Source organism: Chinchilla lanigera, unplaced genomic scaffold, assembly GCF_000276665.1.
Source record: "Chinchilla lanigera isolate Chin_1 unplaced genomic scaffold, ChiLan1.0 scaffold00037, whole genome shotgun sequence".
Lineage (NCBI taxonomy): Eukaryota > Metazoa > Chordata > Mammalia > Rodentia > Chinchillidae > Chinchilla > Chinchilla lanigera.
The window spans coordinates 364,323-391,448 of record NW_004955438.1 but is presented as its reverse complement, the minus strand read 5'-3'; the positions used below and the strand labels follow the sequence as shown (position 1 = coordinate 391,448).

The 27,126-nt window shown below is 51.9% G+C and overlaps 1 protein-coding gene across 1 annotated transcript in view; it reads right to left on the bottom strand.

Annotated features, from left to right (window-relative positions):
- Esrrb (estrogen-related receptor beta) overlaps positions 1 to 26,074 on the bottom strand; it is a 168,712-nt gene extending 142,638 nt beyond the window's left edge. Inside the window, exon 1 of the mRNA XM_013517291.1 lies at positions 25,907 to 26,074. The gene's annotated coding sequence lies outside the window, so the exon portion shown is untranslated. The remainder of the gene's footprint in view (positions 1 to 25,906) is intronic.
- Between the last annotated feature and the right edge of the window lie 1,052 nt (positions 26,075 to 27,126).

Genomic DNA, 27,126 nt, shown 5'->3' with positions numbered 1-27,126 from the left:
ACTGAAACCTCCACAAACTGTAAGCTAAATAAACCTTTCCTTCCTTCATTTTGGGCGTTGGGCATTTTGTCTCAGCAATGAGAGAAAAGTAACCAAGATACCTTGCAATAGGAAGGGGATGAGAGAGAGGGAAGGGGCACCGACATAAAGAAGAGTAAAGGTGTGCTATGCGCTGGCACCAGCTCCCCACAACGAATGTGATCATTACGCACTGCAAACATGTATTAATAAAAATTTTAAAATTTAAGAAAATAAAAACCACTCTTACTATCCAAAAAAATTTTACTGCAGTAAAAGACACTGCTATTAGTCCCCCTCAGGTCCTCCCCACTCGCTTTGAGCACACTTATCATTCTTGCTACTTTCTCAAGCAGTTCTCACCTCTTTCGTGAGTATCTTTAGAAGGGGCGATCAAAAATGTGGTGAATGCCGCTGCCATGGGCTATTCAACAGAAAGAAAGGCTTGTGAAAACATTACAGTGTGTCCTCATCTACCTTATTCACCATCCACGGCCCTGGGTGACTTCTGGCTCTTCCTCAAAGTCAAAATGAAAAGTAATTGGAATAAATTCAGGACATCGAGGCAGCCATGACTATGCAGTAAAGACATTTAGAAAAGCAGACTTCCAGAACTACTTCAGACAGTGGCAAGAATGATGGGATAAGTGTGTTCAAAGCAAGAGGAAATACTTTGAGAGGCATTAATAGTAATGTATTTTTACTGTAATAATTTTTAAAATAATTTAAGCATTGTATTTTTCAATCATACCTCGTATAACAACATATTACTCATTGTCAGTGTTGGGTGCATGCTATATTCTGTTCTTAAAAAGAACACTGTTCCCTAAAGCAAAACAACATAAGCCATGGAGGGAGAGTGTGTGTCTTCGTAGAAATGCACCACTATTTCGTGTCCAGCCCATGGCTGAAGAAAATGCTCAGATGTCTATAAAGAACCATCTTTGGTAAGTAGCAGCTAACTATGGGTCACGTGTTCCAGGAGCTCATCCCAGCTCTCCTGACAGGCAGGACTGGCATATGGTTCATGCTGGGGAAAGAGAAGCTGGCTGAGTAGTAGGCAGTTCACTCAGCACAGACCACCTCCAGATGCAAGATGCCAGGGTGCCAGGGTGCTTGCAGCATGCCCACCTGGGCTGGAGCCAGGACCAGGGCCTGATGGGATACCATGCGGCTATACCAGCTAATAAATAGAAGTAATTTGATTAGCTTTCTCTAACTGGTGATAAGATCCTGACAAACCCTTTTTAATTCGTTTCTGGAGCAGGATGAAATTGTTTCATTCGGAGAGTAGGGCCCCCTGGGAGTCGCCTTGAAGCTCCTTTAGTGAGAGGTAAAAATATGCCAATCATTAATGAGGGGAGAATTACAGAGACTTTAATGCAATCAGAAAGAGGAGCCCCGAGGCAGCTTGGGAATAAAACCTGCCCTTAAATCAGAAAGAGGCAGTTGCAGGAAGGAAGGAGACAACAGAAGCTTGCACAGAAGGCAGAAGCTGCAGCCCCCCCCTCCCCTGCAAAATGGGCTAAGCACTATAGCTTGTGTCCCCACAAGACCCCGTGTCACATCAGGGATTCCTACCCAAGGCCACAGTACGGGGTCAAGACAGCAGTGCTTATTGAAGGTGTCCTGGCACAGCCCCCTCAGAATAATGACCAGATCTCCTAAGTTCCTAGAAAAGTCAGTGCTTGACTGAGGCCTCCTTCTTTGGGCCACGGTTTTTAGAAACTTCTCTGGAGCAAAGAGAAAGCTCATCTCTACTGTCAAGCATGCCAGGTGATGGAGCCAGACAACTGTTAAGCACCTGCTCCCCAGCTTCCAACCCCACTGGCCGCTGACCATTCTCTAAACAGTTCTATGGATTCTGCCCACAGCACTACAGGAGGTGGACCTGTCTTTTTTTTGACCTACCTTGGTCTGGAGGCAGGGGCTGGAAAAAACAGGTAACAACCACCTGGTGAGCCCGTCTTACCTCCCCACCTCCACCAGCGTGAGAAGCCACCTCTGCCTTCCCTCATACGCACAGGACACCTCTGCCATGGGGCGTGGGGCCCTGCCACTAAACTCCACCTCTCACAGACACAGCCATCTCCCATCTGCGTCTCACACAGATGTCAGGAGGTGTCTACCCTTCGATTCACTCCTGGGCTTGTCCACGCTCACGCACACAACTCCTGGCTTCCTTTCTGCCCTTGATCCACCAGGCCCATCCATCCCTACCTTGCGGCCTTTGCACTTGCTGTGTGTTCCCTGTGCTTGAAATGCTCTGAATGTTGCAGGACTCTCTCCTTTTGAGGGGGCAGTGAAGCACAGGCAGGGTCTCCCTGGCTCCTGTGCTATACTGATTTTCTGTGGCCCTTAACTATTTAATTCACTAAATTCACTTACTGTCTTGGTTTTGGTTTTTGTCTTCCCCCCATACTCCTCACACAAATGTAAAATACAGGAGGTCAGGGATTTTTTGAGGTGAAGTACTTTGGATTAAGCCCAGGGCCTTCACACTGAGCTCTATCCCTTTACTTTTTTTTTTTTTTACTTTTGAAATAGGGTTTTGGCCAAGTGTGGTGGCCATGGCTGTAATCCCAGCACTCAGGAGACTGAGGCAGGAGGATCGCCATGGGTTTGAGGTTAGTCTCAACTACACAGTGAGTTCAGGGCCAGCTGGAACTACACAGCAAGACTTTCTCAAAAAATAAACAAACAAACAAAACAGGGTTTCATTAAGTCGCTAAACTGTCCAGGCTAGGTTCAAATTTTCCATCGTACTGCCTCAGCCTCCCTGAGCGCTGGGGTTATGGGTGGGCACCGCCACGCCTGGCTGAGGGCAGGGACATCTGTGTCTCTTGCCCTCCTGCACCCTCATGCCCAGGACTCGCTAGAGCATCTGCTGAACAGGGTAGAGAGTGAGTGGAGCACGTGCCAGGAGGGCTGAGGTCACAGCGGGGCTGTCACACGCCACCTTTCCCTCGTCCCGTTCTTGCACTGGCTGTCTACAAGGGCAGGCTTCTGGCACCCCAGGGGGACAGACATGGAAGGGAAGGGAGGTGCCAGCTATGAAGAGGGTTGAGGGAGCTGTAGGCCTGGGTGTCTGGACTCAGTCTCAATGGAGGGGGGGGCAGGGTGGGCGGGTGCAGACTCCAGGTCATGGGATTTGGCGTCTCCATTTGGCCAGCCACCTGCTGCTCAGACTCTGCGAAAGATGTTAAAAAAAAATCTCAGGGAGTCACACTGGGTGAGGAGCCACACTTGCACATGACCTCTTAGGTCAGTCCTCTCTGGTGCCTGGGGCTCGGTTCCCTCTGTCAAAATCCAAGAGAGGGCAGGAGAGATGTCTAAGGACCCCTGGGCTCTGTCCTGTGATTCCGGTGCACAGCCCTGACCTGCCCGGCAAGGGCTCTCTGTCAAGCCCACGCTTTTGCAAATGGAATAACATGGGTCTTTCCGACCTGCTTTCCTCACGGTCACAGGCAGCCACAGGAGGATGCAGTATGGGTGAGCACAGACTCAGGCCGCTGCCTGGGTTCATAGCCCAGCTCTGCCCCCTATTTGCTGTGCAACCTTGAATGAGTCACTTGACATCTGGGCATCCGGTTTTCGTCTTCAGTAAAGTGGGTTGAATAATAACCCCTGTTCCATGGGGTAGTTGCGAAGATTAGGTACGATTACATTGGCTGTGTTGGCAAAGCGCTTAGCACCTGACACATGAGCACTTGATAAGCGCTAGTTTCGGGTATTAATCTATAGCACATGAGGTTACAGCTGGCAGAATCAGGGCAGAGAACTTCCTGGCAGGAAGCAGGCACAAGCCTAACAAATACAAAGCCATGGGAAAGAGAGTGGCATAGTCATGGAATAGCCGACTAAGCCAGCGAAGCAAGGAGCGTGAAGCACCCACTGTGTACCGGCACAGGAGGGCCGACGAAGGCTCCTCCCGACCTCCTCCACCCGTCTTAAATCTCGGCGAAGGAGCAGCCATGCCTGTTTGTCCTCTTTGCCGCGGTAGCCACAGCATCCAGCGCCTGGCACACAGTCGGCCGCTCTTAAATGCTGGTTGAACAAATAACGTGCAGAGAAAAGCATGTTTGGGGACCCGGCCTCCAGCACTTTGCACCCTGTGAAATGGTTTCGGAACATTGCGGGGTGGGTGCACAGACGGCTGGCTTGAGGACCGGGGCGGACGAGGGGTAATACGGGTGGCAAGGAGACAGGGAGTTCGGTTAATGGAGACAACCGGGAAGAGTGAAGGAGAACGCCCCAACCAACTCTGCAAAGCAAGTTGGCCCCCAGGCTGCGCGGGGACCCACAGGTGGGAGGTGGGCCAATAAGGAGCCTCCGTCCGCGAGGGCGAGCCAATCACCGCGTACCGCCACGCAAGGCCCGCCCATAAGGCCCCGGCGCCTTGGCCATCACCCCCAGCCCGCGGGAGGCGCGCAGGCCGAAGGCCTCGCCGCCCGGATGATCCGCTGTGATGGCTTCTGTGCAGCCTCCACACCCACAGGGCCCCGTCATCCTCCTGGTCCATGCCCCTGCCGGGGACCAGCGGGAGCCCCAAGAAGACGAGTCAGACCTCTTCCCCCTGTCGGGCAGGACAAGGACGCGGCCGGCGTGGCCAGGCCGAGGGCGCCGCGGCCCGCGGCGGGGAGTCGCCTGGCACCAGCCCGGGAATGACTTGTGGCCCAGCCGCCCCTCCCCCAAGCAGACCCTTAGGGGGCGGACGGCAGGGGCTGCCTTGCTGCAAATGACTCCCTTTGTCATTCTGTTTTGTTATGATTAAAAATGCATGTCGCAGGCGAGGCCCTGGAGTGGAACCCGGTTGAAAATTGAATCATTAATATTCCCCCTCCAGCTGATGCCCGGCGCTTCCCAGGCAGCTGTGAGCGATCCGGAGACATGCAACAGTTTTGGAGTCGGAGGGATGAAAAACAGGGTGCACCAGCCCCGGCCCGGGTCCCCACCCCTGGAGACAGGAGCAGGCTGTCAGGCGAAGGCTCAGTCGTGACCCCACACCCTTTCTCAGGGTCTGACCCTGGAGCTGGAGAGGTGACAACCCAGGCTTCCTGGTGTCTCCTCCCTTTAATCCCACCCACCCCTCTGGCTTCCTTTTCTTCCTCTCCCTGTTTTCTGCCTTACTGCTTTTCTTCAGAGGTGTATTTTCACCTTTCTAAAGCTTCTCATTAGCACCTATCATTTTGCTAGAGTTTCTACCCACCAAGCATTATTTGGGCCCTTTATGTTATATAATTCTCAGAACAACTCCAAGGGGTAACTTCTGTTATGACCCCATTTTACAGATGGAGAAACCAAGGCACAGAGGTTCAACAACTTTGCCAAAGTCACACAGCTAGCAAGCGAGGGGCTCCAGAGTTTATGCTCTTCACCACTAGGCTTGCCAGGCCCAATATAGTAATCACTAGCCACATTAAGCTGGCTAGTCTGAAATGGCACATACCAAATATGAAATAAGAGAGTCTAAGACAGTACAAAAATGTAGACCCTGCCAGTAATAATTTTTGTATTGATTAGATACTGAAATTTTTTTTTTTTTTTTTGTCTTTTTGAGACACAGTTTCATCATGCAGTTCAGGCTGGCTTTGAACTCACTTTGTATAGCAAGATGGCCTCAAACTCTCAGGGATCCTCCTGCCTCAGCCTCCTGAGTGTTAGGATTATAGGCTGCTCTTGCCCACACAGATCCTTAGTTTTTTCGTTGTCTCTCAGCTTGAAGTTCACATTGTCACCTCCTCAGAGAAGCCTTCTCCATCTCCAGATAGAGGCCCCCAGTCACCCTCCCATTTTGGGGGCTGGCATCAGCTTCTCTCAGTGTGCACGTGGCAGATACTTCTGCAGTGCTTGTGGAAAGGCTGATGCGGAGCGAGCATAGGTGGTGGTGGGGGGGGTTGGGAGGTGGAGCTGGCTTTTGCCTTTCCTGGCCCTTAAACTAGAACGAGAGCTGGACGCCAATGCCAGTGTCCCAGTGATCTGACCACAGAGAATCAGGACCCCAGCCCAGAGGGACCCTTCCTCCAGGACCTTCCTCCCTTACAGGCGCCAGACTGGGACTCAGCTGCAGGCTTCCTGCCCAAGTGGACTTGGCTGTGAGTCACTGCTGCCAGGGCTTGTGGAGACCCAAGGTACCCCGGATGGGAGGTCAGGCTGCTGAACTTCCCCTGCTCCAGTGCCTCCGGCCAGAGGCAGGGGTAGAGCTCAGCCTCCTCCATCCCGCTCCTCAGAGGGGAGGACAGTGGGTGAGAGAAGGGGCGCAGGGGCTGCCCCTCCCCTCAGCTCCCACCCCCTTGCATCTCTTTCCTGGTTCTGAGGATGGAACCCAGGGCCTCACGCGGGCCAGGCCAGAGCCCCATCCCGAGCCCATGCATCTCCAAGTGCAGGGCTAATGTGGTGGAGCCCTGTGTCCACACGTCACACATATTCACAGGCATACGAGGCAGATGTTCTGATCATCCTGTGACAGATAAGGAAACCGAGGCACAAACTGGTGAAAATGGAGCCACATTTTGATCGCTGGTCTTTTGACACAAGAGCCGTCTCAAGCACTGCACCAAGGCCGGGGGGGATGTTCAGACCCCAGAGACGGAGCCAGGAGGAGGCTCACAATGTTTCTAATGTCCCCTGGCAAACACCCCACAGTGGATCACAGCTGAGGAGAACGAGGCACCTGGGGTGGTATCCCTTTCCCTCCAGCCATCAGGGAGGCACTGCTCCGGTCCAGGCATCTCGCCTACCTGCAGGCTGACCGCTGACACAGAGCCCTTAGCCTAATGCCTTTTCCCCCAGCAGGGCCAGGCGGGCCACAGGCTCTCTAGCAGGGGCTGCCGCTGCAGCTGCTCTCAGCCTGCCTCTTAGACCTGTCACGGCTGGCCTCGCCTGAGTCCCCAAGCCCTCCTGAGTCCTCAGCACGCCCTTCTCTTGTCCCACCTCTGCACTCAGCCTGTGCCTTTGCATGTGCTGTTTGTGCCAATGGAGACACCACCTTCCCTCCTGTGTGCCTGACCCCGGTGGAGTCCCCAGCCCCGCCCCAGGCTGCTGCCGTCTTCCACAGCACCCTCCTTCCTCTCAGTGCTCACTGGCCTGTGCTCCTGCTCTGGAGAGGGTCCTCCAGCCTTGCGTCCTGGAGGCCCTGCTCACTCACCACGGATGTCTTGGACCGACAACAACCAGGACAGAGCAAGGAGCAGCCCGGGTCAGTGGCCACCACAACTCCTGGTTAGGGACACTCGTAACCACCTTCCTGGCTCCTGCTTTGTGTTGCTGGGGGGGGGGTGTCTCTGAGCTGCCACCAAAATCACTCTGCCAACAGTATGGAAAGTATGGCGGCTCTCTGGGGCTGGCCGGCCTCTGCCATGGTGCTGGGCAGGGTAAGGACCCAGTCCAGGAGTTTATGGGACTTGCGCTCTTGGGGAGACAGAGACCTGGAGTCAGGACCCCACCAGACAGCCCTGGTCCTACAACGTATTTCACGGGTCAGGGCCACAAGGGAGCTGTGCAGCTCGGTGGCTTCCTATAGTCTAGGGCCAAGGACTTCGTGCCCCACAGGGGCTGCTGCAGAGGGAGGACATGTCCCTTGTCCCCCAGCAGGGGAAAGTGGGTTCTGAGCCAGAGAAGGCACTGTGCAGTTGGAAGAGGTGGGCAAGCTGATGGCTGGTTCATTGGCTCTCCCGTCTGCCACCCTGCCCCGACCCTCACCCACCCCACCCTCAGCCACACTCCGTCCCTGTCCCTCCCCCTCCTCCCTTCTCCCACCCACGCCTCCCCAAGGACAAGCAAAGTTATTACAATAATGAATTAGCCAGCCCGCTTACTGCCGCCACTGGCGAAGACAATTATCCCCCCCATCCCTAGCCGCCACTCGGCTCCCTCATAAAGACAGGCTTTTGGGGCCGCTTTGTGCTTTGATTGGAAATGAAGAGATTGCTAATTAGGGAGCACCTGCTGGGACCTGGGCTGGCAGGAACAACGGCAGGACGGACTGAGAGGCCACGGCAGGCAGGCGAGGCGAGCATGTGTGCATGTGTGCACCTGTGTGTGCGTGTGCGTGTGTGTGTGTGTGTGTGCTGGGGTGGTGGGGTGGGAGGAGGCAAGGGGAGGAACAGACAGCCAGTGCCACTTGGACACCTCTGTGATTTAATCCAGTCCCCGTCCACCCTACCTTGAAGCTGTAAACAAAACCCAGACGTTTTATGGAGCTTTTCACCTTTTAAAGGATGCTAATTTGTTTATGGGGGGCTATAATTCTGCTCGTGTTTGCATAGGTCAGTGTCGGCACGTGATGCCAGCACACAGCTGTTTCTGGCTGGGCTGGCCGGTGTAGTGATGTGCGGAGCCTCACAGCCTCTTGCAGACAGGTAAGGACAGGGTTGGCACACAGAGGGTCCCTGATGGCACCGGGATGCTTGGGGGCAGTGACAGGAGCGTGAGGTCACAGGGTAACCAGGCCTGAGGCTGACTTGATGATTTCCTCTTGGGCTGGGAACCACCCACTTTGCCACACTTTCCTGGGTCCTGGGGAGACAAGCTCATTGCCAGCACTGTTCCCAGAATGCAACCCCAATTTGACTCTGTAGTTAGCTGGTAGAGACGCAAGTACCCAGCTGCTTTTTCCTAAATATCATAAAACCCTGGCTGACGAGACTAGAACCCATGTTGGGAGCCCAACTTTTCAGTCCTTGCTCCCCATGTGGACTGGATTCCACTGAGCAACTCTTGTATGCATGGAGGACTGAACGCGCTCACACACACACACACACACACACACACACATGCGCGCGCGTGCACAGCTTTGATACCTTTGGGGCATTCTTTTGAATACTGCAACACAGGGCCCGGCTCTAGAGATGTGCCATAGCCACGGCCACAGCCACAGCCACACACAGTTGTGACTTGGGCAATTGGGGAAGAGGACAGAGAGCAGGATGGGACCAGAGATGACATCTACAAGAGGAGGCATGAGCAAGGCTTTTCTGAGAAGGAGGGAAGTTAGCTGAGTCATCAAGGAGCCTGGGGGTCAGGGCCCAGGGATGCCACCCAGGTTGCCCTTGTTGAAGCAATGGATTCAGCAGAACCAGCAGGAGGCTCATGGACAGAGCAAAGGTGGAGGATGTGGAGCGGGGGAGGTGTGTGGGGAGCTGCGGGGGTGGGCTGGAGGGAGGGCACATACCTGGGGATAAGGCTGCTTTTGCACTGTGTACAGATGGGGGTTCAGTGAGATGTGGCGAGGCGGTGCTTCTGGAGCATGACTTGGGGTTAGGACACACGCCACTCCCAGGTCAAGTGGTGCTGCTTCCCCTGGCTCCTGTCTGCCTATACTTAAGATACCTAAAACTCACAGAGCATTGGCTGAAATGCATGTCCATTGCACAGCAGCTCACCCCAGGAGGTAGGGATCCTCACAGAGATCCTGTCTTGGCATATGTAGTGGACTGAGGGTTCCCTGGCCACCCACCTCAGTTTTCCTGCCTGTAAAATGGGGATGTACTCCTTACTTGCTTGGGGGTCTCCTGTGCAGCTCTGTTAACCCTTAAAGGCCAGAAAGCAACCTATGGCAAACCTACGGCATGAGAACCGCAGCGGGCTGTTTGTATCGTTGACAGCGCTAAAAGCCTTGCCACTGCTGAGCTATAGTGCACAAGAGAAAGGCCGGAAGCACAGACGTGCAACCAGGAGCCGTTTCAGATTCCAGTGCCGCTGCTCAGCAGCTCTGCTCCCTTGGGCTCCTCACTGAACTCCTCTGGGCCTCACCTTTCCCATCTGGAAAATGAGTAGGGAGGATTCCAGCACCTACTTTCTCTGGCGGCCGAGCAGGAGAAGGGATGGCAGGAATCAGGCAGAGAGCCCAGCTCACGGTATGTCCTGGATGACAGGACTGCATTCTTCCTCTGCCTCATCATCGTCCTTCCAAGCTGTGTAGTTTCCCATGGAGCCAGGATGGAAAACCTGCTCCCTCACTTCGCGTTCTTACCCCTTCTGTGTGATACAGTGAGCGTCCCTGCTTTCCCAGACCCCTGCCTGTCCTGTTTTCCCTTTCGACTACTGTGAGCATCGGAACCTTCAGAGGAGTCTCCGGGTCTGCCAGAGAGAAATGGAAAAGTTGGCAAAGCCCCAGGAGGCAGAGGGTAAGGTCCACTTCGCTCCCACCTGGGGCCCGGGGTCCATCAGGGCTTGTGGCAGCTACAGAGGCAGGAGACACTGCCTCTTGGGGAGATCCTTTGCCAATTCCCTGCATAGGCCAGGGAACGTGAAGGACAGCGGGCCTTCTGCCTGGCAGCCTGGAAGCCCCTGAAAAAGAGACCAAAACTCAGGCCCAAGAGGCTGCAGGCACAGCTGTGAGGTCACCAGGCCCGGGCTGGGCCCAAGCATGGCAGCTCAGCAGATGGTGGTCTGTGCACCCTTGAGCCCTCACTATGCCCAGAGACAGGAACGTGCCAGGCACTGGAAAAAGCAGCTGGCAGGAAGGGTGCTTTTGCCCCTCTCTGTGTGTGCCACAGCCAAGGAAAGCAGCTATGGCCATCGGTGGTGGGATTAGGTCCTGAAATAGAGGAAGAGTGGCACCAACATCCTCCGAAGCAACCTGGCTCCTCCCTTCCACCGTGTCTACAATCAGCTGCAGGCGTCAGCCAAGTTTTAGATTAGACTAACGCTATGACCATCAGAACTCCTCCACTCCTGCGCTTGTGTGGCTCCCCAAGCCCTAGGGTATTCGCCACCCATGACCTTCAGCCACAGAGCCACAAGAAGAGCAGAGGCCAGGGCTGGTGCTCCTCAAGCCTCACCCCACTTAACCCTCAGACAACCCCAAAAGACTGGGTTTTACTGACCCCTTGCGCAGATGAGAAAACCTCAGTGCAACAGGGTGGTGCAAACTTTCCAGGGACCATAAGGCTAAGGAGCAGCAGAGCGAGAACTCCAACCCACACTTGCCCAAATTCGAAGTTAGACTTTTACCATCTCCTAACCTGGCATCTGGGTCCTGTGGACATATATGCAGGCCCCGTGAGCATGAGCTCCTCACTGTGTCTCAAATCTGCTATTTGCTTTTGGCAGGTGGAGTGCAGGCAGGTGTTGGGATTGGCTTGGCTAGAGTGGGGGTACAAGGAGCTTCTGAGCATTCCGCAGGTACCTAGGGTCAGCACACATACCTGAGGGCAGATGTGACAGGTGTGTGCTCCTGGTACGTGGACAGCAGTGAGGATCAGCCATGGATGCTGGACATCCATGGAATTGCTTTCCTCCTGGTTGTGTCATCACCAGGAGAGTTTCAGGGAGGAGGTATCTTAAATATAAAGAACAAGTGGTTTGGTTGAGGGCTGGGGCAGGGAGCTTCAGCCTGTGGAAATGCCATAGTAGACATGCATTTCAGGTGGATGGATGAGAGGAGGGGCCCAGGTAGGGGTGAGGCCCTCACAGGGGAGACGCTTCCAGCCTTTGGGGGCTGGGATGAGCTGGCAACCTGGAGTCACTGAGCCAGCACTTTCCTATGGACTCAAACTGAGGAGCCCTACAGTTTTCCTAGAGTCAGGTGTCCAGGCTTAGTGGTTTAGTGACTAGATATGGTAGCTACAGAGGCAAATAAGTCTGAGTTTGAAATGTGTCTTTATCATTTTCCAGACCTGCAATATCCACAGGTGGGCTGATCTGGAGTCCCTCAGCTATAAACTGGAGACACCACCCACTTCAAGGAATAGCCATGGAGATGAGATGCAGCAGTGTCCAAAGAACTCCCTAGTACTCTAAGCATAGTCTGTTAGCAAGGCCAGTTCCCCTTCCCCACACGCGTGACTTCCTGTCCTTTTCTTGGAGGCAGCCAGGCAGACTACAACCAATTAAAGCAAGCAGGCCACCCTCCCTGCCCCACACACCTGTTCCAACTAAACTTGTATTTCAGGCTCTAAAAGAAAAAGAACTGTCTTTTGTTTTTTTTCTGTGTAGTTCGAGATGTGCGGTCATGTATAACACTGCTTTTTGGGGACAGGTAATGGCTACATACCCTACCTTGGCCTTTTGCTGAAGGCATATCAAAGGCCAAAAGACAACACTGGAGGGAAGCAGTGGGGGCTCTTAACTACATTCAGTGGGCACCTGTCCTTCTCTCTGTCCGCCTCTGTGGGACAACTTGCTCTGCTGAGAGAGGGAGGGAGAGGAGACAAAGAGAGAACCTAGCTTTGAGCATTGACCATCTTTAGAGCCTGTCGTGGTGGCCTGGAGTCGCCATACCCAGGGTGGTGGTGCTCTTGATGGGTCTAGCCTGGGCTCAACCTGTACAGTGATGGAAGCTCAGAGTCACACTCCAGAGGGGTCCTATGCCCATTGGGGAAGAGGAAGGGGAGGGTGCCCTCTTACGTGCTCTCTCTGTGGTGGGTACTGCTGGGTCCCTCCCAGCTGCTGTCAGCTTTGGGCTTTCCTGAGAGTCACCCTCACCAGGGCACTCTCAGCCACTGTCAGACTGACCGGAGTAGAACTGGCCCATCTCCTTGCCTGAAGGTGGGACTCGGGGTGTGGCCTATGCACCTGTGCTTCTTGCGGGGTAGCCACAGGCTGAGTCTGGCCCAAAGCTGAACCCCTGAATTCACTTGGCTTTCTCCCTGCTGTCTTGGTTACTTTTCTCTCATTGCTGAGACAAAACACCTGACATCTAAAATTAAGGAAGGAAAGGTTTATTTAGCTAACAGTCTGTGGAGGTTTCAATCCATAGTCAGCTGGCTCCAAGGCAGGGTGGCACAGGGCAGAGGGCTACAGTTCATGGCGCCAAAGATAACAAAAGCAGCAAGAACAAAAGGGAGGAGTGGTGGCAAGCAGCCTCTTTCCCTCCCTTACATTGTAAACAGGCTACCCCCACCCAGGGGACATGTAGCACTCACATAATCTCCATGTCCTCCTCTTGCACAGGCTCAGGATGAATACAAAGTAAGCACCCTGGCTCCATGCTGAGTTACATAGTTAACTTTCTAAACTTCTCAAATTGACACAATGAACAACATCCCAGAAAGGTAAGGGCATGTCCTTTTCACTCCAAGATGCCCAATGGCTGAGTCACTTAGCCAAACCTCTAGACTCCCCAAGTTGACACAATGTATCAACCATAACAGCTGCCCTCTGTGTTTCCTTAGCTCTCCCAGGCTCCTCCCAAGAGCACTTCCCCAGTTCTGCTCTGCTTCTGGGGAGCCTGACCTAAGACAGGGGCTTCCTCACCTCCCTGGAGCCTTCCCCAAACAGCAGGGTGATGGCAGAACTCAGGAACCAGGGCCATGCCCAAACCCACCTGGCAGGAATGCTTACATGCCCCCATCTGCTGAGAAGGCACCAGTGAAACAAGAGACTCACTCTGCCTGGGGGAGACTCTAGAACCTGCAGTGGGCCCAGAATCAAGGAGAACACAGAGACCTCCTGGGGGTCACTCCAGCCTGGAGATCCAGAGCCTGGGTCAAGACTACCACTCAGAAAGCCAACACATCCTGCGGCTCACCCGAATAGCCTGTCACCCTGCAGCTGGGGCTCCGCTGGCAGCACCTAGATACGTCACTCGGCCTCTAGTCCTTCACCAGAAAACTTTAATCTTCCTATGAAAAGAGAGACTGAAACCTGGGGACTGTAGGAATGCAAGCAGGGCAGGGAAAAATGTCCCTGAGGAAAGGGGTATGCCAAAGACAAACAAGGTGTCCACTGCTAGGTGCAGGGGTGCACGCCTGTCACCCCAGCTACCTGAGAGGAGGAGGCAGGAAGATTAAAATTCGGACGACTGACTGGGCAATTTAGGGAGACTCAAAATAAAGAAGAGAACTGATAGCTCTGGTGGTGGAGCACTTGCCTAGCGTGTGTGAGCCTCTCAGTTCAATTCTCAATGCAAAAATCAATCAATCAGTCAATTAAAACAACAACAAAAACCCTGCCTACTGAACCGTCTAAGTATCGTCAGCGGTTTAACTCAGGTTCCCAGTGTGACACCTGGGTGATCACATCACGAACTACAGAGAACTCACCAGCATCCCCGGCTGCTGCACCACACAGCGGGCTGTGAGCACCCTGAGCGAAGCCAGAGGAATGGCCCCGTGTCCTGGAAGGCCCCAGATGCAGACAGGATAAACACTTTGTCCCAGTGAGCGCATGTTGGACTCCGTCCAAGGTGGGGTGGTGTTCTGACTCTCCTCGGGAATGTGATTAGCATCCCAAGAGCCAAGGTGGGAGGACTGAGAGGCGATCAAGGTCACAGGAAAGTGGGCAAAGAGTCTGCTGTGGAGCTGTAACCTTTGCAAGAGACCCTGCCTCCCTCCTCCCTCCCTCCCTATGAACACTGGATGGTGGGCCAAGGTAGAGACAGCCTCCTGGAGGGAAGGACAAACACATGTCCTCCCACCCTGACAGTCAGGGTCGTATTAGTGGCAGAAGAGGTGAAAAACCATAGTTTTGAGTCTCTGGAAAGATGAGATATGGAAAGAATATGGTGGGGGAAACAAAATATGAAACAAAGGCAAGAAAACACTGGTGTGGGTTGACTGAGAGAGGATATAAAGCCGGACACGGGAGGTAGATGGGGGCCGGAAGTGGGGACCCCTAGAGCAGGGGATGACAGGAATGTGCTTCCTGAAAGCTTGCCACCACACGGCCCATTTCCAATCTGCCTGCTTACCTCATGGATGAGGCCTACATTCGATCAACACAGCTGCCTCCTCCTCTGTCACGGTTTCTGAAAACTGATTTACAGAAAAGCACGACTGCAAGAATGGCCGAGGAGCAAAAGCAATGGTAAGTGCAGGCCTTTCTTGGAGGAAGCACCTGTCGTAGTATTTACAGGGGTGTCGGGAGTAGGGTGGGGGGCTAGAGTTCTAGGGTCTCTTTCACATGGGACTTTTAAGGGGGACACTCAGCACGTTTCTCTTATTCTTTCTTTATTCCTTCCATTCTTTTTTTTTTTTTTTTTGGTTTTGGTTTTTCTCCGGTACCGGGAACCGAACTCACGACCTTGCGCTTGCCAGGCAGGCGCTTTTGCCGCTGAGCTAAATCCCCAGCCCCTCCTTCCATTCTTTTAAAAAAAATTTTTATTACTTTTTTTGGTGTAGTACTGGGGAATGATTCCAGGGTCTTCTCATTGAGCCATAGCATCACCCTTTTTAAAACATTTATTTTTATTTTTAACCATTATTTTTGTGGTACTAGGGATTGAATCCAGGGCCTTTGCACTGAACTACATCCCCTGCCCTTGTTAATTTTTTATTTTGAAACAGGAGCTCCCTAAGTCGCTAAGCTGCCCAGGCTGGGCTCAAACTTGCAACCCTTTTACCTCAGTCCCCCAGCATTCTGGGATTACAGGCGTGCACCACCATGCCTGGCTGGCACCTTTCAAAGAAACTAAATAAAACTACGGAAACTTTGAAAATGTTGAACTAACTTCAGTGCAAGTATAAATGATGCAGAAGGGTATTCACATGTATTTTACTGATGCCTATTCATACTGAGATGTGTAGTACCTGGTGAAGGTGGCATCAGACAGCATAATTTACTACTTGGGGACCTTAAGCAAGATCCTTAACCTCTGTGCTTCAGTTCCTCCTTCTATGAAATGGGAATAATTATGACACCTACATCTTTCAGTCATTTCCTGGAACATAACAGATCCTTAAGAAATGCTTCTTTCCTTCTCCCTCACTCAGAAGAGTAACTGCAGAGGGGCAACATGTGAAACAGTGAAGAAACCAGGCCAGCACTCAACAACAATGCAGGGGACAGCAAAGACATGTCTCCGGGAAATGCCATGATTATGTACCAGGTAATGGTGTAGTTAATGTGAGGCGATATTATTGTTGGAGGGTGGTGAAAACCTTCACAATGTAGAGCAAGAAAAAGATACTGAACAGTTTTTAAAGCTTTAAATTCATAATGTGGTTCATCCCCAAAGTGAAAACTGCTGGGTAAAAAAAAGATGAGGTTTTAGGGGCTCGAGAACAAAGCATATCCCCAGGCTCAGTATGGAAATGACAGACAGCAAGACCACCTGAACTGTGGAAGTCCGATTGTCAGAACCGTTCTTCTGGGAAATTTGGTGCAGGACTAGGGAAGGTCTGAGATCAAGGGTCCAGCATATAAAGGAATCACTTGCTAAGTTTTATAAATGGCAAAGACAGGAGGGGAAAGGGGCACAGAGACCAACAGAAGCAGACTTGAGGACTTAGGGGAGAATATTTCAGAAATAAGTTAGAAACAGTAAAAAGAATGGTCACGCCATGATTAATGATAAAATCAAGGCCATTTATGAAATATATGAAAAACATCTTCACAAGACAGCACAAAGGGCTGCAGAAAATGGATAAGAGATACTTTGGGTTCTGAGGACCCTTTGTTTAGCAAGCCTCCAAATGTAATATTTCTAAATCTTAGCATGTAATAGGGAAAGGGGGAAAACAAGCAGACAGTAGAGTGGCATGTAAACGTGCAGGCACGGTGGTTAGAAGCCATTGCATTCCTCAGTGGTATTTACAGTGAGGCTTATAGACACCTCAATGTACATTTTCCTTCTAAGAGGTTTTCCAGTTCACACCATGAAGGCGTGAGCTTCCAGCCCCAACCAGTGACAGAGGGGCTGCAGGGAGGAAACCAAGACATCAAGCACAGCTAGCTGAGCTGTGGCCCTCTGAGGCTGGCCTGAGGGGTTGGCATTTCCTTGCGTCACTTCTTTCATTAGTACCTGCAAAGTGAGTTTGGTGCCTGTCATAACCAGACCCTGTGCTGGGAGAGGGGGCCCCTCAGTCCCTGCCCACAGGGGGCTTCATTGTGGAGGAGCATACAGACACCCTGACTGCTGTGACACAGGAGGGCTGCTGCCCGGCAGGGGCACTGACGTCCGGGGCTGGATGCAGGAGTGTGTGCTGATTGTCTGGTCACCCATTCCTCTTACAGACAAAGGAACAAGCAGAGAGAGACAAACTCAGATCTGGATGATACAGAAGCATCAGGCAGTGGCTCCTGGAAGCAGATGTGACATATTGCTCAATGTGCTGATACAAGAATCAGTTTTATTTCCATGAACAGTGTGGTAGCCTCCACAACACTGTTCAACCACATCAAGAGGGTGTCATGTTTCAAGGTAATGTTTCTGATATTTTTAGCAAATGGATTCCACAGCTTTACTTACAGTGCTTCCACTTGGCCCCTCTGTCTCCATTTCCCACTCAGATGATTAGGCACCCCAAAACTAAGTGGGAGGAGAAGGCAAGCCCAAGGAAGCCAGAGCCAACACAGGCACTTTAGGCAGCTATGGACAGTTCTCTCCTAGGCACATTCCCCTCCTCTCCTGAAGCTTTTGTCATCCCAAGCACATCTGGCTCCCAGTCATGTGTGGCCTTCTTTCATATTTTAAATTTTTATGTAAGTGATGTTATCCTCCTGTCTCTAAAAATCTACAGAACACTGCCACTTACTGCCCAACAAATCCACTAAGACAATTTATTAGATTAACAACTGGCCCTGCGTTGAAATGTATGTCCCCGAGGATAGAGATGTGGCTGAAGAGTCTGCACAAAAAAGAGCCACCTCCATGTGTCTGTTGCCTGAGAGCAAAGGCTGAACTTGCAGGGATGAATATCCATCTCTCAATCCCTCCTCATGGACCCCAAGCGGTGCTGCTGGCTTCCCAAGGAGCAGCAGCAGATGGGCATCTGAAGGCTGACTTAGCTCAAGAGTCATTACATGAGGGTGTTCTCAATTGAGTGCCCCTGAGTAAATAGTAATTACATGTTCCTTCTAGATTACTCGCAGCCTGAGACAGGAAAGAAGAGAGTCATGGATGGCTGACCCGAATACCCTGAACGTGCACACGTGCGCGCATACACTCAGGCTAGTCACATGTGTGGTTTCGGAATTTCCCCCAAAGAGCATGATGGCAGTTCTACATGTCCCTTGAAATACGCCAGTCAGGCCCCTGTGGAGGTGTCAGAAATTGCCCTTTCCCTTTCCTATTTTCACTCTTCATTCCTTGCTGCGTTCTCCCTGAAGATGCACTGCCAAATGTGGGAAACAAGCAATCTCTGAGTTACGCTGCACAGGGAAGAGGAATTGGCCTGCAGAGAAACTGCTCTGCTGCGCTGACTGGTGACACACGTGGACACACAGACCACTTACTTAAACCACTTTCCACCTTCACATTTGCGCTTCAGTGACCACATGTGCTACGCTATGGAGAGCAGATTTCCATAGGAGGCAAAATGTTGACCAGATCACCCCAGAGTGCAGACAGTGGGGGATGTTCCTATTTCCACACCAGGAGGTAGCTGGATATGGGAATGCAGCTTCCTTTGGCAGGGAATGGTGGGGCACTGGGACGTGTCTTTAAATCACCTCCAGAGCAGCACGTTTTGCTGTCCAGAGGGACTTAGGAATGAAAGGACTTTGAAAGTTTCCTCCCTCTTGGCCTTTCTGGCATAGGGCCCTGGAACATGATCACAACAGCGAAATGTCACCTTCCTCCTCCACAGCAATGGCTCTGAGGGCTCATTACCTAGCAGGCACTTTTCATGGGGCTCCTTTAATCCTCACAAGTCTGAAGGGAGGTGCTCTCATCACCCCCATTTTACCATGAAGAAACAGGGTGATGTGAAGAGGTGGGACCAGAGCTGCAGCTAGTATGATGTGCATGAGGCCCAGCAGCTTTGCTACAAAACCTGCTGTTCACCCAGACAGCTTCGGAGGGGTCACCATGCAGTCTAATTCTGGTAAGCACTTGCAGTTTTAAAGGAATGTTTTTCTCTGGGTTTTAGTTTAGCTCCGTGCCAATCTCATGAGACTCAAAGCAGGGTCGGGTCCCATTCGGCAGGTGAAGAAAGAGCACAACAGCAAAGCTTGCCATGTCCCTGCTTGGCAACTCCTCTCCCAAATCCCAGTGGCTCTCCTTTCTCATACTGCCAAAGGAGTGTTCCACTGGAAGGCTGGGTGCCTGGTGTTGGGGCTTCTCCAGATGTGTGGGGGCCTAGATGCTCCTTCCGGGTGGGAGCATTGGAAAGGAAGGAGTAACAAGACCATAAGGGTACAAAGCGAGGACCTCTGCAAAATAAAACAAAAATCAAAGGGGCAGAATTTGGATCTGTGTTTTCACACTACTAGCCTTGACCAGGTGTCCACTAACCTCCCAGATGGGCTTACAGAAAATGGAAGATTAACTGGAGAACCAACCAAGGAAGGAAAAGGGGTGTAAAGCAAGGAAGCCCAACAAGAAAAAGCCACAGCTGGGCCCACAGCGTTGGACAGGAGGGACACCGGCTGACTGACCCATGGTGATTGGCTATGTTATGAACAGTGTTCAGGGTTTATCATACCAACAGTTCTGAGCATGTAAATGCTTAGAGCTGGAGGGCCCCAGAGATCTCCTGGAATCCCTCATTTATCATGGAGGGGACTGAGCTCCCAGCAGTACGAGCACTTACAACTGACCTGGGACTTGGGCCATCTGGTACTTGCCGCCTGCCACCGCACACCAGGTTGTGCTTGGATTCCAGAGCTACAACGGAAGCAGCCCTCAGCCGAGGGCCTCTTTCCAGTTGGCTTTGTTGTTCCAACTTTTTGTATGTCGGGGAGGCTGAGACAAGGTCTCGCTATGTAGTTCAGACTGGCCTTGGACTCACTCTGTAGGCCAGGCTGGCCTCAAACTCATGGCAATCCTCCTGTCACAGCCTCCTCAGTGCTGAACTTGTAGACATGGGTCACCATGCCTGGACATCGCTCAACTTTTAATTTCAAAATTATTACAGAATCTTAGGGAGTTGCGAACAGAAGATACGGGGAAGCCCTACGTACCTTCCCCCAGCTCCCCCCGGCTCACCTGTGTGCACAATAGCCACATAACCCGGATACTCTTGGGGTGGGGAGACCTTTCCTGAGACTAATTCAAGAATCGAATGATTCATGGTATTTCTTTCTCCAGTCTTACCCAGCCTCCTCACCGCCAGAAACCCTGAAACATGCACACAGTACACACACACAGCCTCATCAGCAGTAATTTCACTCCTGAAGATTGCTAGAAAGATCACTAGGCCAAGTTAATCAACTGTTGCAGCCAGGCACTGGTCCCCAAGAGATGCTGGACTTTTTGCTGCCATCCCTTAGCCCTCAGCAACCTTCCTTGTTACGCCATCTTCCAAATGCAAGCAAAAACGCTGTTCTGGGGGAGAATCCAGTACCTAAAATGATGTTCATAACTCACCACCTTTCAGAAGCCTTGTCTGTGCTAATGAAAGCAGACACTTTGGAAAGCTTCAGAGGGAAGGTCTCCCTCTCATGTGCACCCCCTGGGAGCAGAGTGTTTAAAGCAAGAGGAGGAGTGCAGGGCAGCAGAATCTGAACAGCCAGGGGAAGCAGCACAGCTCCAGCTCAGAAAGGGGAGCAGAGAGAGCATGAAAGTGAGAGAAACAGTCACAGGAGAGATGCCAGTGAGCAATTAAATCTCACATCCACTTAGACAAAGCCCCCACCCCCCTCTCTCAGGGCTGGAGCAGGGACCGTGATCAGTGGGTCAAGAGCTGCTACAGTAGTTCAGGCAGGACAGTCATAGCTTCAAATTCCTCCCCTGCGATCAGGGGTGCTCCCTGAGAAAAGAGATTCTGCAATCACTTTACACGCATTTACTGAACACATATTATGTGCCAGGCACTGCACTCGGCACTGGGACTTTGCAAGTGAATATCAAGGGGGCCAATAGGAAGGCAGTGACCTTCGGGTGTTTAGTAGTAGTGCCTACCAACCGCTGAGGGATGGGGAGCAGAGAGGGGCAGTGAGAAAAGGGACTTTACAGTGCGGCAGCATTGCCCACCAGTGAGGAGAGAAGAGGAGAAAGCCCATGGTTTGGCTGTACCATGAGTCCTTACAGAGATGCACAGGCATGTTGGAGACCCCGGCCCCGGGTGCCATTCAAGGGAGAACATTTCTTGCAGGAACTCAGGGAGATGTCCACTGGCTCAGGGGTTCATCTGTCAAGGGGTCACATTAAGAGAGAGCGGGCAGAGCAGTGCCCTGCGGTCCTATAGGTGCAGCTAGGTTGGCTTCAGAGCGGGACAGCCTGGCCTGCTCTGCAGGTACAGCCCAAACTGCTGTCAGGGAATGTGGGGTGCAGAGGGGTGCAGGAGGAACTTGGAGACCCAGGAACCAAACTGGTCATGGGAACGTGTGCCAGAGCCAAGGGAGTAGATGAAACTACTCCGATGTTGCTGGGAGCCCAGCTGCATCCTTAGCTCTTCCACATGGTTTATTTTTTATTATTTTTTTGGGCAGGGGGGGGGGTTTCCGGTACCGGGAACCGAACTCACGACCTTGCGCTTGCCGGGCAAGCGCTGTGCTGCTGAACTAAATCCCTAGCCCCTTCCACATAGTTTAAAAGCGACGCGTTCTCAGCTGAGGGTCCCCAGCACACCTTGAGCTCCGCTTTCAGGGTGCAGCCGGAAGAGTTGCTGACTGGGCACTCCACTGACAACCTGCTTTGGGGAAACCACACCTGGGGTGCTGTCTCTGGGGTGTGCAGAGCGTTCCTTGCAGATCACACAGAAGCGCCACTGCTTCCTGGGCGCGGGGCATCTCGTCCTCCCAGCGATCCACGAGGCAGCTTCTAGTGTTATCTCCACTTAGCAGAGGGCGAGAGCAAGACCTTAAGGGGCTGGGTAGCGCTCATCTCACTGCTGAGAAAAAGTGTTGCCAGGATTTGAACCCTGGCTGTCTGACCTTAACCACAGCCCCATACTGTCCACAGCAGCATGTGTTAGGTGAGGGCCGGGCAGGGGTAAAGCATGGGCCCTGGTCCTGGGAGCCCCAGACACAGTCACCCCACAGGGGTACATGCAGGATAGAGAGACATCAGCCAGGGCTATTAGGACTTCACGGAAAGGCTGATGCAGATATGGCAGAAAAGACGTCTTGACCTGAAAGAGCAAAGACCAGACTCACGGGCCGCTGTGCCCAGGTACTGGGGAAACAAAGGGCCAGCGCCCCTACAGGGAGCACACTGCTGCCCGGGGCCACCACTGGCCGCCTGGTCAGGGAAAAGGCCGAATAAGAAAGGAGGAAACTGCTCACTTGGTGGCGCTGGACAGGGGGAGTGTCCTCAGAGCATGCAGTTGCCCTATGTGGGGGACTCCCGCCCTTCCTTTCCATGCTGGAAAAGAAAGCCTCACTCCAGGGGCCCCAAGAGTCTCAGCAGCCATGTGGCCCTGACCGTCCCCCCTTCTGCGGTACCGCGGAGAATGAGGGCACAGAGAGGCCAAAGCCTCACCTGGGCTTGGACTCCACCTCAGCCGGGCCTTGGCTCGGCACGACGTTGGCCGGTTGCCTCTGGCCTTCTTGGGGTGGCGATCAGGGATCCTTCCACCTGCCTTCGCCTGGGCAAGTGGGCCAGATGGGCCCTGAAGTCCTCCTGGGAAGACGGTGGAGCAGGAGCACCAGGAGACCTGGACCAAGCGGAGGTCAAGGGGAGAGCGCGGACATTCAAGCTGACTTTCCGAGGGGAGGAGGCAACCGGCCGCCTTTCAGAGGAGGAGCTTCCACTCCACCGGATGGGGCAGGAGAATTGACCTGGGGCGCACAGCTGCTCCTGGCCCTGGGGGAACCATTCCGCCCTGGGGTGAGTGCTGGGACTTCCTTCTGAGCACTTCAGCCCACTCTGCGTTGTTTCCATTTTCACTCTGCAAACCGATCCCCTCTCCCCACCCAGCCCGGCCTCATCTTCCACTTTGCCCAGCACCAAAGCTGTACAGCAGCCTGAAAGTGCTGATGGCTTAACTGGTTTAATTTTTTTTTCTAGCAGCCCTGAGGGGTTTTAACTCTTTCCTCCTGCAGAAACCCAGCTTTTGGAGTTGAATGTTTAAACTCTCACTGGGAGACTCATAAATATTCGGAGTCACTCTCTCCCTCTCTGTTTGATTAGGAAATGAGCCTTTAACTCAATGTAATCCCCAAGCCATTAACAAAAAAGCCCTCAACAGCTCCACTATTAGAATTTCACTCTTAACCCGCTGAGGATTGAATTAGATTAACATAACTACCCACAATCTGAGTTTATTTTCTGTGCCAGATAGAAATGTGTTTTCAGGAAAGGCGAGAAGGGGAGGGAATGGAGGAGGGAGAGAAAAAGGGGGAGGATAATGAAATGTAAAAATAGAGATAAGAAAAAGATGGACAGATATACTGTAGGAGTGCAGTGATAGGGAGACAGAGCTGTGCTGTGGTCTTTGGTTTAAAAATTCTGCCAGCTGCTATTTTTTATTTATTAGGTATTTGGAGAGACCTTAGCTATGTAAAATGGTTTGGATTAGGGGAGCACTTTCCAGGTATTTGCAGTTCCTTCTTCCTCGAGATTGATGGTCCTGCACCTGGGCTTGCTGTATTCCAAAGCACCTGCGCAATGTCCCCAATTTGGGAGGAGGTCAGGACTGGATTCCTCTGCGCTCCAGGGAGGGAGGCCACATAAAACTACGGTGCATGCCCACAGGCAACTGCTTGCTTACATCCAGAGAGATAAACAACGACAAGCATGGAACGGGCTGGATTCTGCAGACAAGAAGTCACAGACAGCCCCATGACCAATTGCATTTAAGAAATCAGTATGGAAAAAAAGGGTTTGATGAGAGCTCAGACCACATAAAATTAATCGTTATTGAAGCAGAAACTAAGTAATCAGAGGCTGCCTTATGCAAATATACTGGTTTCCCTCAACTGCATGTCTACAAAGCCCAATGGGGAGAAACCACATCCTGAACTTTGGGATGGAAGCCAGGGCCTCCTTCGCACTACCACACTACCAAACAAGTCCCCAACCCACCTGGAAGCATCGGAGAGCAAGGGAAGAGACAGTTCTTGCCTAAATGTTCCCACAAATATTCTTCTCCATGGACCGGTAACACTAATGAGAACACAGGACCTGTTCAGGAATGTGAGTCTCTCTCCCACTGCATTTAATCAGGAGCAGGGCCAGCCAGGCCCCCGGGTGCACGCTGGGGAGGGAAGAAAGGATTTGCTCTTGTACTGAAAGGTTAAAAAAAATGCCACCCTGTGTTTAAAAAGCCACCGAGATGGGAAAGTCCTGCCGGTTCAGCTTTGCCAACGGTGGCCTGCTCCTACTTCTAAGTGCAACATCTCAATCACTTGATTCATGTGAGCTTTAATTAACAACAACCCACCAAAGCCTACACCAGGATCGTTGTGGGAAAGCCTTAGCAGGACATGTTTATGTTTATCAAAACAGAGTCCTTGCAATAGGGAAAATAACCATTATCCTATGTGGATAAATCAGTTAGCCTTTTTTTTCTGGATTTCTTGGACTTTACTTTTCATACTAGGTCTTAAATAGTGACACTGACCCCACTTTACTCCTTATATTGGATTTCTCCACTGATGAATGTGGTCTTACTACGTGAATATGTGAAGCATACCTTCTAATTTCTTATTCCTGCCTAATCCTCCTTCTCCCCCCAAAATAATGATGATGGAATGAAAGACATTAATAACTGAATTAAATGCAGATGAAAGTAAAGAACCAAACAAAAGGAAAGTTAAGGTTTCATAGGCGTCAAAATAAAAAATAAGATCAAATTGCCTAATGTATAGGTATATACCCATCTTACTTTCATGAACTACTTTGATGATAAAACTATTTTGTTTGTAACCAAAAACAGTTCACACTTTTTTGCTTTCCTTAATGCTTTTAAAGTTTGGGAAATATTGTTTCTTTGTTATGGTATTGTTTACCCAAACAAATCAAAATGTCACCCTCAGCAACCTAGCATCTGTGGTGAATACAAACCCTGATAAAAAGAATGAGGCATATCTTAAAAGTTGTACATAGTATGCGTTAAACTTTTTTTTTTTCAAAATTTAGGGCTACTCTTGCATAAGTGTTATAAAGTCAATCTCCCCACGTGGTGCAGGATTTGAACACTATTGATTATCCAGAAACTAAAGTCCCAGAGGTTCCAGGGGAAACTTGCGGCAGGTAAGCCCTGTGGACCCGGACAGTCACTGGGAGGGTCAGCTCCGAGCCACCCGAAATGCACACAGCCTGCACACTGTAGGACTGTCTGAAACAAGCAGGGCTTTCACAAGAATTGTGATATTAAGTTTCTCCCTCGGTGAAGGATGCAGACTGATGCACTCAACAGCCCTCCACACCTGGCTTCATCCTTCTCTGCACTTCCTCCCCACCAAGTTCCCCTTTTAGGGTCAAGAAAACACACCCCACCAGTGAGCCAGCCAAAGCCTGCAGGGCAAGACAGAGCGCTAACTCTCGACTTAACTTCTCAAAGCAAACTTGCTCGGTGGAGGGGGAAAAAATCATTTTCCTTTGACATGCTGTAGAGAAGCTGGCCATCAGGTGACCTCAAATCTGATGGGACCCCTTCATCATCACTTGTCCCTGTGAAGCAGGTCTTCCCCCCCTGTCACCTTCCCTGGCTCACCAAACCAAATGCTGGAGCTACCAGCAAGTAAAAGTTTTCGTGCTGAGAGACATAACCACCCTGCTGAGCCGCGTGTAAACTTTCCCTTGCCCTTTTGATTTACTTACTTTTTCCCCCCTGCAAAAACAAATAAAAATAAAAGGGAATCTACTGATTCCAAATGAGTTTGTGTAACCATCCAGCCCAGCCATTCTGAGACCCTCTGACCTTTCTGCGACAGTCGGAGAAAAGCAACATTTTACTCCTGACCACGCAGGGATGTTTAGTGTGCAGAAAACCAGGATGAAAGAGCAAGCATGGGGAGATATTTTTATCCGTTAGACAGATAGATAGAGGGAGAGGGAGAGGGAGAGGGAGAGGGAGAGAGAGAGAGAGAGAGAGAGAGAGAGAGAGAGAGAGAGAGAGAAGGAGAGAACAGGGAAGCCTGGGCGGAGAGGAGGGTAAGGTGCTGGGTGACTCACGTGTGCCTGTGCTGGCTGGAGATGGGCGGCCGTGGAGTGGTCACTCTCAGGTGTTTCCAGTGGCTGAGCACTCGTCGCTCAGCTCCTCCAGCACCAGCTGACAGTCCCCTGTCTGTGTCTCTTTGTGACTAAGGACACAGTACTCCCAACCTATAAATAGATCCCGACTCCGTGATTTATATAACAGGCAGCTGACAAAAAAAAAAAAAAAAAAAAAAATCCCACAACCATAACCAGGTCTTAAACAAAACAGCAGAGAGCTGTGGACTTTCAACTCCACGGAGCACCATGTAGACTTCACAGCCACGAACGGGCACCGGGAAGCGAGAGTGACAGAAAGCATGGGGGGCAGGGAGGGCCGGAACAAGGGGGAGTGCGAAAGACAATGACTCCTATAGAGGCTCAGTGTCAGGTTAGGGAGAGCTGGTGAGTGCTGGCCTTCGGGGAGCAGAGTGAGGGGAGGAGCCAGGCAGGAGGTCCTGACCCCAGGAAAGAAAGGCCCCCCCTGGATCCTGGGACTGTGGCCCGTCAGGACCCAAGTCAAAGTCCTGACTTGGGAGCATTCGTCAGCTCATGAGTTTTCCACGAAAGTTTCCATTCCTCCTGCCAAACCAGGAGGCAGGGAGAGAGCAGAGCTTTCCTGGCTTGGGGGCCAGGCAGCTTCTTGGGGCCAGGCAGAGGCTTCTGGAGGGTGGGGGGAAGGTGCAGGTGAGGGCCCTGGTAGAGGCTGCGGCTGGCCTTGCCCGGTGAGGCAGGGCCTCTAGAGAGGCCCAGCGGCCTTCCCAGAAAAGGGACTGCCTGCAACCTAAAGGCCGAAAGGCCAGGGAGTGTTGGTGTCTTTGCTTTTTCCAGAAAGATTTCCTAGGAGACTAAGTTTTCTAAAAAGGTTTCTTCTTTCAGAAAATGAGCTCCACTTCTTGGGATACTGACTGGTCTCTAAGAAACATCACTTGCTCCAGTTTCTGCACAGTTGGGGTAGCTGCCTCAGGTCAGGCCAGCCCAGCTCTGGGAGCTGAGCCAGGGGTCAAAGTTTCCAGAAGATGCGAGAGCCTCTGAGAAAGAACAGCAGTGTGGCTGCTCAACAGTGAGCCAGGTGAGCACTGATCATGTCTGCAGACCCACTTGTGTGATCACATGGGCCAATTGCCTTGATTTTCTGGGTTACTTGTGCACGCTTACTTAGGTGGGATCCACAGTGAGACTTCATTTTAAGAGGGGGC